Raw genomic sequence first — 9252 nt, 5'->3', positions numbered from 1 at the left:
TGATTGCCCTTTTGCTAGTTGAGTGTCACCTACCTCGGCCCAACATAGGGGCGATCTACATTTACGACCATAGAGAGCCTTGAAGGGAGAAACCTTGATGCTCGTATGGTAATTGTTGTTATAAGAGAATTCGATCAGAGGCAAGTGGGCATCCCATGATTTTCTGAAATCAATCACACAAGCTCGGAGCATGTCCTCGAGTGTCTGAATGGTACGCTCACTCTGACCATCCGTCTGTGGGTGGTAGGCAGTGCTCATATCTAGTTGTGTTCCCATTGCTCTCTGAAGAGATTTCCAGAACCTTGAAGTGAATCTGTTATCTCGATCTGAGATAATAGATACGGGAAATCCATGGAGTCTCACAACCTCCTTGATATAGATTCGGGTCAGCTTTTCCATCTTGTAGGATTCTTTTATTGGCTAGAAATCAGCGGATTTTGTTAATCTATCGACAATTACCTAGATAGCATCCAATCCGTCCGCTGTCTTCGACAGTTTAGTCACGAAGTCCATAGTAATCCTCTCCCATTTCCACTCGAGTATCACTGGTTGTTGCAGTAGTCCCGAGGGCTTTTGGTATTCCACTTTCACCTTGGCACAAGTAAGACACTTGCCCACGAAAGTGGCTATCTCTGCCTTCATATTAGGCCACCAATATTGCTACTTGATATCCAAATACATTTTTTCTGACCCTGGATGAATAGAATATCACATCTTGTGGGCTTCGTGCATGACTGTCTCTTTGAATCCCCCAATTTTGGGAACCCAGATTCTATTCATGAAGCAGTAGGTTCCGTCGTCTTTGACTTCGAGCTCCTTCTCCATTCCTCGTAGCGATTCACTGGCGACATTTTCTGGTTTCAATGTATCCAATTGGTCTTCCCTGATTTGTGAGGCTAGATGAGATTGGATGGTGATTGACAGGGTCTTCACATGACGACTTGAAAACTCCTTTCTACTCAGGGCATCGACTACTGCGTTAGCCTTGCCTGGATGGTATTTGATTTCACACTCATAATCATTTAATAGTTCAAACCATCTCCGTTGCCTCATGTTTAGTTCCTTTTGATTTAGAATGTGTTGGAGGCTCATGTGGCCTGTAAAGATGGTGCACTTGGTACCATATAGGTAGTGCCTCCAAAATTTTAAGGCGAAGACCACCGCCCCCTGTTCGAGATCATGCGTGGTATAATTTACCTCGTGCGTTTTCAGTTGTCTAGATGCGTAAGCAATTACCCTCCCACGTTGCATAAGGACACAACCTAAACCCTGATTCGAAGCATCATAATAAACTATGAAGTCCTCGGTTTCCTCCGGTAAGGATAGCACTGGAGCACTATAGAGGGCTCGCTTCAAGGTTTGGAAGGCAATTTCTTGCTTCTCAGTCAAGCTGAAAGGTACGCCTTTCTGTGTCAATGTGGTGAGGGGTTTGGCTATCTTGGAGAAGTTTTGAATGAATCTTCGATAGTAGCCTGCGAGGCCTAAGAATTGACGAATTTCCGTTGCTGTTGCCGGAGTTGCCTGGCTTTCGATTGCTTTGATCTTGGTGGGGTCCACGTGTATTCCTTCTTGACTAACTACATGGACAAGAAAATTTACACTCCGAAGCCAGAATTCGCACTTGGAGAGTTTCACGTACAACTTTTTAGCCCGTAGGGTTTCTAAAATCTGTCGGAGGTGTTGGCGAAGTGTTCACGGTCTGAGAGTTCTTCTGAGCAGCCGCCTGCAAAGAATCTAAAAACAAATGAGCTTCAGAAATTAGTTTATCGACTTTTGCAGTCGCATCTTTGCATTCCTTCGTGGAAGCCTCAACAGCAAGGGAGGCCTTCTGGCATTGGGAAGTAGAGGCGTCAATAGCCTTAGCTGCAGCAAGGAGGGAGGCATTATGTTCTTTAACAATGGAGGAGAACAATGCCTTGAGAGCAACGTCGAAATAGCAACCAGAGGAAGAGGAGGAAAGCAGTTGATCAAGTTTGTCATTGACTTCCTTGAGATGACGCTTGGTCACAGGAGCATCTTCGTCTTCATCACTTTGTACACGGTAAGGACTGGAATAAGTGGAATCAAATTCCAAGTCCTCACCACCAAGAACTAGTGTGGTGTCAGTGGATTGGGTAGGTGATAAGGGTTTTGTAGTGACAGGAGGTTCGGTTGTAACTGGTGGTTCGGTTGTGACAGGAGGTGTGGGTGCTGAAGAGTGAGCCCCCGTAGTAGTTGTGGTAGTGGTAGTTTATGTGAAGATTGGATCAGGGATGGGAATAGTGGTTGATGGTTGAGAGGTAGAGATGGGAAAAACTGGAGGGATTGAGATTGGTACAGAAACAGGTGGAGGAGAAGGGGGTTGGGAGCGAACAAGTATTTCTGGGGTAGGCGAGCAAGGCGGGGTATTACCATGACCCGAAGCCTCCTCATCAGAGCTTTTGCTTTCTAATTCTGAAGGAGTAGTAGATTTGTGTTTAGGAGGAACATACTCTGAGTCCGAATCGCTTGAGGATTGAAGTATGAGTCTCCGAGCGGGTTTCTTCTGCGTCTTCGGTTGAGGCTGTAATGGAGCAACCTTATCTGACTTTCGCTTCTTAGGTGTTTGACCCTTGGTTGGTTTTGTAACTTTCGCCTCCTTCTGTGTCTCAGTTTTCTTTCCCCTCTTGGCTGGCTTGCCAGCCTCTTCAATGGAGCGAACCATGGCTGGTGTGAGTTCCCTTGGACCCGAAGAAGGATGCTTCTTGTATTCTTGAAGAACATTGCTTGCAGCAGACACACAGGCAAGCATGGCTTTAGGGATTGATCCAATGAATGAATACTTGGTTGGATCTGTGACAATAATCTTTATGGTCTGAAAAGTGGCGATTGAGGAGAGAAGAGAGTCCGCCATGATTGGAACGTGGAGACGATCCATTGCCCACTTTGTAATGATGGACCTGTTGGGTTTTGAGCAATCTAACACTTCCTAAGTGTGCATGCAACCCTAATAAACCTTGGATCTATGTTTTCTTCTAAAATACATGCAAATAATAACTTCCAAGGTTTCTTCCTAACTAGCATAGCATAAGGATTATGAATCATAAAAGTACTAGTAGAAATACATACCTTTTGATGATTGTTGATTGTATGGAGTTTGAGAGCCAAGCACCAATAGTGTGAATGCCTCAAATGGAATCACAAATCACCACTAACACATGGAAAACTTTGAGAGAGTAGTATACTTTCTTGTGGAATCGGCCACCACTAAGTCTCACACAACTAGTGCCTACACTTAGGCCCTATTTCTTGCATCATATGCTTCTTTATATAGTGTGCATGGTTAGGGTGAAACCCTAATAACCCATGTCTTTTCCTTTGCAAGGATCCATGGGTTAAAAGCTCCATGGACCATCCATGGACTTCCATATTAGCTTAGCCCATTAACCTATAAGTATTAGCCCACACTATATAAAATATAATAGCCCATAATTTAATCAGTCTTCTTTTTAATCTCTAAATTAATTCATAATTAATTTAAGACTAAAACTAATTAAATAACATGACTTCATATTAATATATTATAACTTATGATATATTAATAAATCGTAAGTATACAATTCTCATAAAATTATCCATAAATCGTTTGGGTGAAGTGCAACCCAAATGGACCATGCCGGGTCGGGTCAAGTATGTACCAAATAAGTTATGGACTTAGACACCTTATCCAACAGACTCCCACTTGGATAAGTCTAATAACTATATTTGCGTATGTTACTTCAGGAACGAACCAACAATCGTAGCTCTCGAAAACTCTGTTGATCTATGAAGCGCCATTTTAGATAAGTGATCATATAATCCTCTGTTCTCATGATATCAGCCGGACAAATACATGGAACAACGTCGTACTTATTGTCCAACAATTTGTTTCCCGATTTTCGATTTGTTTGACAAAGAACTTAATCGAACACATCAATTTAGTTCTGACCGGCCGGTACATAGGTCACAACAAAATCATCGAGGGGCCTAGATATCGCTTCTATTTCTAGAAGGAACAGATAAACTTCGACTCATATGCTTGTTCTACTACTTGTTGAATTGTACACAAAGGCACGTTTTATAACATCAAGTTACTGATGCATTTACGTGCAATCAATGCACAACCAACTCATAGGTAACAACTCATATCTCTAGGTTTGAAGATTTATATGATATTACCGTCTCACGATCACTCGAGATAAATTCCATGAAGTGATACAAGTGAGCGTGGGTTTAATCCAATACTCATAACTTATGAGCACTCATGAATGTTGTAGCAACCATTGCTATGACTAAACCCATTTAGCCATCTACAAACTCGATTCATGACAGTCTTGATTCATACCTACTTCCAACATATGAACGACTGTGGAGTGTTTAAATAACTTAGTCATTTGGAAAGAATAACCTAGCTATTTTGGAAGTCAAAACATGCAAAGTGAAACACAATAATAATCGAATCCAATATGGTCTCAGAACCCTTTTGAATATAAATAGAACCACCTTTTATTTATCACCATATTGATTACACATTATTCATTGTATAATGTTTCAAACAATCAACTTAAGACTTGAATAAAAACAATAGTCGTCCCATGCTCCTAGCATGTACACTTTGTTTTTCTAAACAATAGTTATCCCATACTCCAAGTATGCACACTATGTTTGTCTATGATCCTTACATTGTGATGTAGATCAATTGAACATGATTCCAATAATACTCATTTCACAATCCCAAATCCTTATTGTAAATGTGAGAATCCCCGATTCCTATCATTTACCAAAAAACTGTTAGATTTTAAACTTTTATGCAATGTTCCTCTTGTAATGATTATGCACAAAGTCACCAAAACCTTGTCACCAGTCATTACAGAGTATTCCAAAGAAGATCAACTTTATGAAAACGAAGTCTCATATTCAAAGTACATTGCTTTGAACATCCTTCTTGCATTAACGTTTTCTAGTCTTACATAGATTGAATAACTTCCACCTATGGAGACATTTCCAAAGTCCCATTTTGAGTATCACTTCCGAACAAGAGTTACTTCTTTTCAGAACATGTCAATACGGTCCTTTCCGACAACTTACATCATACTTCCAACTTTTCCTGAGCAACCAATCTTTGGCGAACCTCATATTGTCCTCGACAATTGCTTAATCACTTTAGTCATATCCAGTTCTAGACTTTTCCCTTCTCAATGCCTTAAGCATTTGGAAAATTTAGAAAAGATGAATATTATAGCACATGCAATCGATCCTATATCCGAAGCATATGGGACACGATTCATGATGTTTGACATAAAGACATGATACTAGACCAGTCTTTTGCTACAATATTTTTTATTTGCCATGTTTTCAAAATTTAACTATGAAGAGGGATGCCGTAATCATAATCGAATTTTGAAAACGCAATAGATGTAGAATTTCTTCAAGTTGAACCATTCCAACATAAAATTCATACATATATATTCTTGACTAAAGATGATTAAAATCTCAATCTAAGCTTTAGAATTGAAATGAAGTATAATTTCCTTTCCCTTAATTATTGCAAAACAACTTTTCAACCCCTGCAACTTCACGAATTGAAACTTTGTTTTCTATAATTAACATTGCTAACTTGCAACACTAAACGTAATAATCATGCTCCCACTAACATGATGATTATCAGCATAACACTTATGCTCCCACTAGCTCTGACATATTTCCAGAAATCTCTTGGGCTTCTGAAATTTAGATTCATACACCCTTTCTTAGATAGCTCACATGTGTGTCTAAGCAATTTCAAGAACTATGAAAAGGGATGCCGTAATCATAGTCTCAATTTCTTAGACCTTTGCCATTTCTCACAAGTCCATGTTAGTGTGTCGGTTAACCACACGCACTCCACTAACGACTTTTGAAAATGCAAATAACACAATTGATATCTACGTAAAATCTACTTAGTGAAAGCGTTTACTCACCATCATTTTCATGAATCAGAGAGAAACCTTATGATACTTAGATTTTATAGTGTATGAGTTCCTATCCATGTGAATTTGTCAAAACCATAATCACAAGATAAGGTTAGTGACAAATTCAGCCTTCCATGAATTAAACTTGTTCAATCTTAGTTTCTTGTCACCTTGGTAGCACAAGGCCCACCAATGCTTCCAAGTTGAACTCTGATAACTCACATGCAAATTCAACTTATTTGAAGTAGGTACAGAAACAAGAATTATGTCATTACGATAGGTTGCAAACCTTACGTTGTGTGCTAGTGATAAATTACAGGTTTTACTCTTGATTAAATCTTGAAACTCTTTCAGGATCTTTAAGGCTCCCACTGTCCCCTTGACATATAAGTTTCCCCAGTCAAGAACCATTCCTTGACAAAACAAATATTCAAGGGATAGTGCGGATTCTTATCAAGACTAACACTTCACACAATTCGTCTTAGTTGGTCTTTGTCTCATCCAAGACATCACAACTTACCAATCTCAAATGTACAAGGGTAGAAACATTCTACACTACATTTGATAAGTGTTTTAAATCTTACTTTATGTCACTCTAGGTTACAATCTTGGAGTATGACTCTAAGAATTGTTTTGGAACGAAATATGACTCATCTTCTTAATTTTAACCAATCCAACAATTCATGACCTCTCTTCTTAGCCATAACAATGCACTAAGACGTCCTTAGAGTATGAATTTGTGATATGGTTTCATAATCATTAAGATGATCATGAAATACGATACTAAAGTACTCTCCCATCCTTTCAGATTTGAGAAACTTTTATCTTTCTGCCTAATTTGATTCTTCTCATTTGTTTTGTCATACATTGTAACCTTTCCAATGTTACAGAATTATACTTAACCTTATAAGTATAATCATATTTACTAATCTTTAGTAAATCATGACAAATCAATCTTTGTGGTGGACCTTGACCAGCGCACACCCAGTGTACCTAATTCCTTAGTCCTTCAATTGACTCACATATACATGTGATCAAAGAATTAGTCTTAATTTTCAAAGATGAAAATTCTCATTCATCATACAATACAACTTGTATGATTCCAAGTTTCTGTCCAATTGAAACTTGGGTGATGAAAAACTTTCTTCATTTGGTAAATTCAGACACTACCACAAATAAAAGAATCAAATCCACTTTCCAATATTGCTATTACTGGAAACATATAAGCAACAATTTTCCACAGATGCCATTGTTAGGATATTTTTAAAATAAAAAAAATTAAAACCCCCTTTTTTTTCTTTTTTTTTAAAACTTTGCGGAAAAACTTATCCTTACAATCTACATGAAAACCTTGTTGTTATCTATTCATAAGCAATATATTATAACTCTTAAGGAACAGCTCAAAATTTTGATTGCTGAACCATGCGATCGAAAACCCACCTTTGCAGTCAGAATCAATATATACTTACTTTATGCTTCCTATCTTTTCTTTGATTCTTAAAAACATCAGCATGTGACCCATTCACATTATGTAATAAGAATCTCCAAATAGGAACTTAATAGAGTTAGACAGTGGACTTTACCCGAAGTAGAGTCAAACCTCTTGACTTGATCAACCTTATGACCATTCAGGTGAATAGGGCAGCTTCACAACCAATGCCCCTTCCTTTGGCAACAAAACACATGGACCCTTTGGTAATGGCACATGAGACTATCTCAGACTTAGCCTTTCTCTTTACCATTTGGTCAACCGAGTTGACTATGGCCGATCCCTTTCCACTGGGAAGAGAAATCCTTTTCTAGATATCCAATGCTACCATTGTCAATGTCCATGTAGACTTGGGAAGTTGTTCTTTTAATCAAATTTGCTTTACTGGTGTTACAAATCATTGCTGATTCCACAACACCAAGCAAATAGATAACATCATTAAGGGTCATGTCATAGTCCGCCACATAGTAGTCCCAAAGAGACTCACTATGTTACTAAGAAAGTGATTGAACATCCAACTTTCACGGGACTTTGACACCCAACTCTCCCGGCTTGTCAATATGTGACTTTATCTCCAAGATGTGAGCACACATAGACTATGCTTGCCAATAGGGATTGAGTGACTTTAAACTTTTCAAGAACTTGTGGGTGAGGGAGAATAATTGGAGGAAGTGAAGGAAGTGAAGCATGATGTTGAGGGACACCATCTTCAAGAGATTTGGGAAGATCATAGTTGTCTGAACCAGACATCTATAATGGGAGAAAATCAAGTTAGTTGATTCAAAATCCTTAATATAACACCCAATATGAAATATTAAGGCTAGGACCCAACACAATATTTTATAATTTGGAAGAGGGATGCCGTAATCCAAGCTATAAAATATTTGAAGGTAGGCGAATGACGATTCACCAATTTCCACCATGAAAAACGAAATAATTTATTAAGTTTTAATTGGATTTGAAATTCCTAGATCTTTTGAGATTCATTGAACTTTTCAATGGCATGTTTCAATCTCGAGTGTGCCCTCTCAAATTTTGTGAATGGGATGCCGAGGATCACAAAACAAGGTGTGAATAACCATACCAAGTCACTTGGTACCCTTAATATTATCACCCAATCAATGTGCCGGTTAACCACACACGCTCCATTTATCTATGACAAACATTAAGTCACCCTTCGTGATCCTTACTAGTCCAAGTTAGTGTGCCAGTTAACCACACACGCTCCACCAACGACTTGGTAAGGTACAAAGTGTGAATTCCATGGGCTAGCACCAAAATTCACATTTTTCCTAAAGTAACTAAGATTGGGAATTAAATAAAAACATTTAGTTACTTTATAATAATCATTATAATTTTAATGAGAATTTAAAGTCATTGTCCTACCCGTTCGGCTAACGACCCTCCACCAGTCAAGCAAGCGGTGGGTGAGAGTGGACACCCATTAAGTTGCCATTTTATAGGCAACAACCTTATACCCACCTTATAGACCGGCTTCGTGAATGAGGCCTACTAACGGTAAAACGACTTGTTCTTATACATATATATAATAATTAACCATTAATCTTATAATAGTATAAGGGTAGAATTTTAACTTTTAAAACTTCTAGGGTATGGAATTAAAGTTTGTGTGAGACTTTACAAATTCCAAAACTTGAGGGCAAGTTTTGAACAATTCATAAACTTTTGGATATTCATAACTAATGAGTTTTAATTAAGTGTTTAATACTTTTAATGAAGAGTCTCTTGGAAATCCATAACTTGAGGACAAGTTATGAAGTCCATAAAAGCATTTATGAGAAAAACTCTTCTAAA

This window comes from Lactuca serriola, chromosome 7 (genome assembly GCF_051521515.1).
Source record: "Lactuca serriola cultivar US96UC23 chromosome 7, Lser_US96UC23_V15, whole genome shotgun sequence".
Taxonomy (NCBI): domain Eukaryota; kingdom Viridiplantae; phylum Streptophyta; class Magnoliopsida; order Asterales; family Asteraceae; genus Lactuca; species Lactuca serriola.
The sequence above is the reverse complement of the archived record's forward strand: the minus strand, read 5'-3'. Positions refer to the sequence as shown.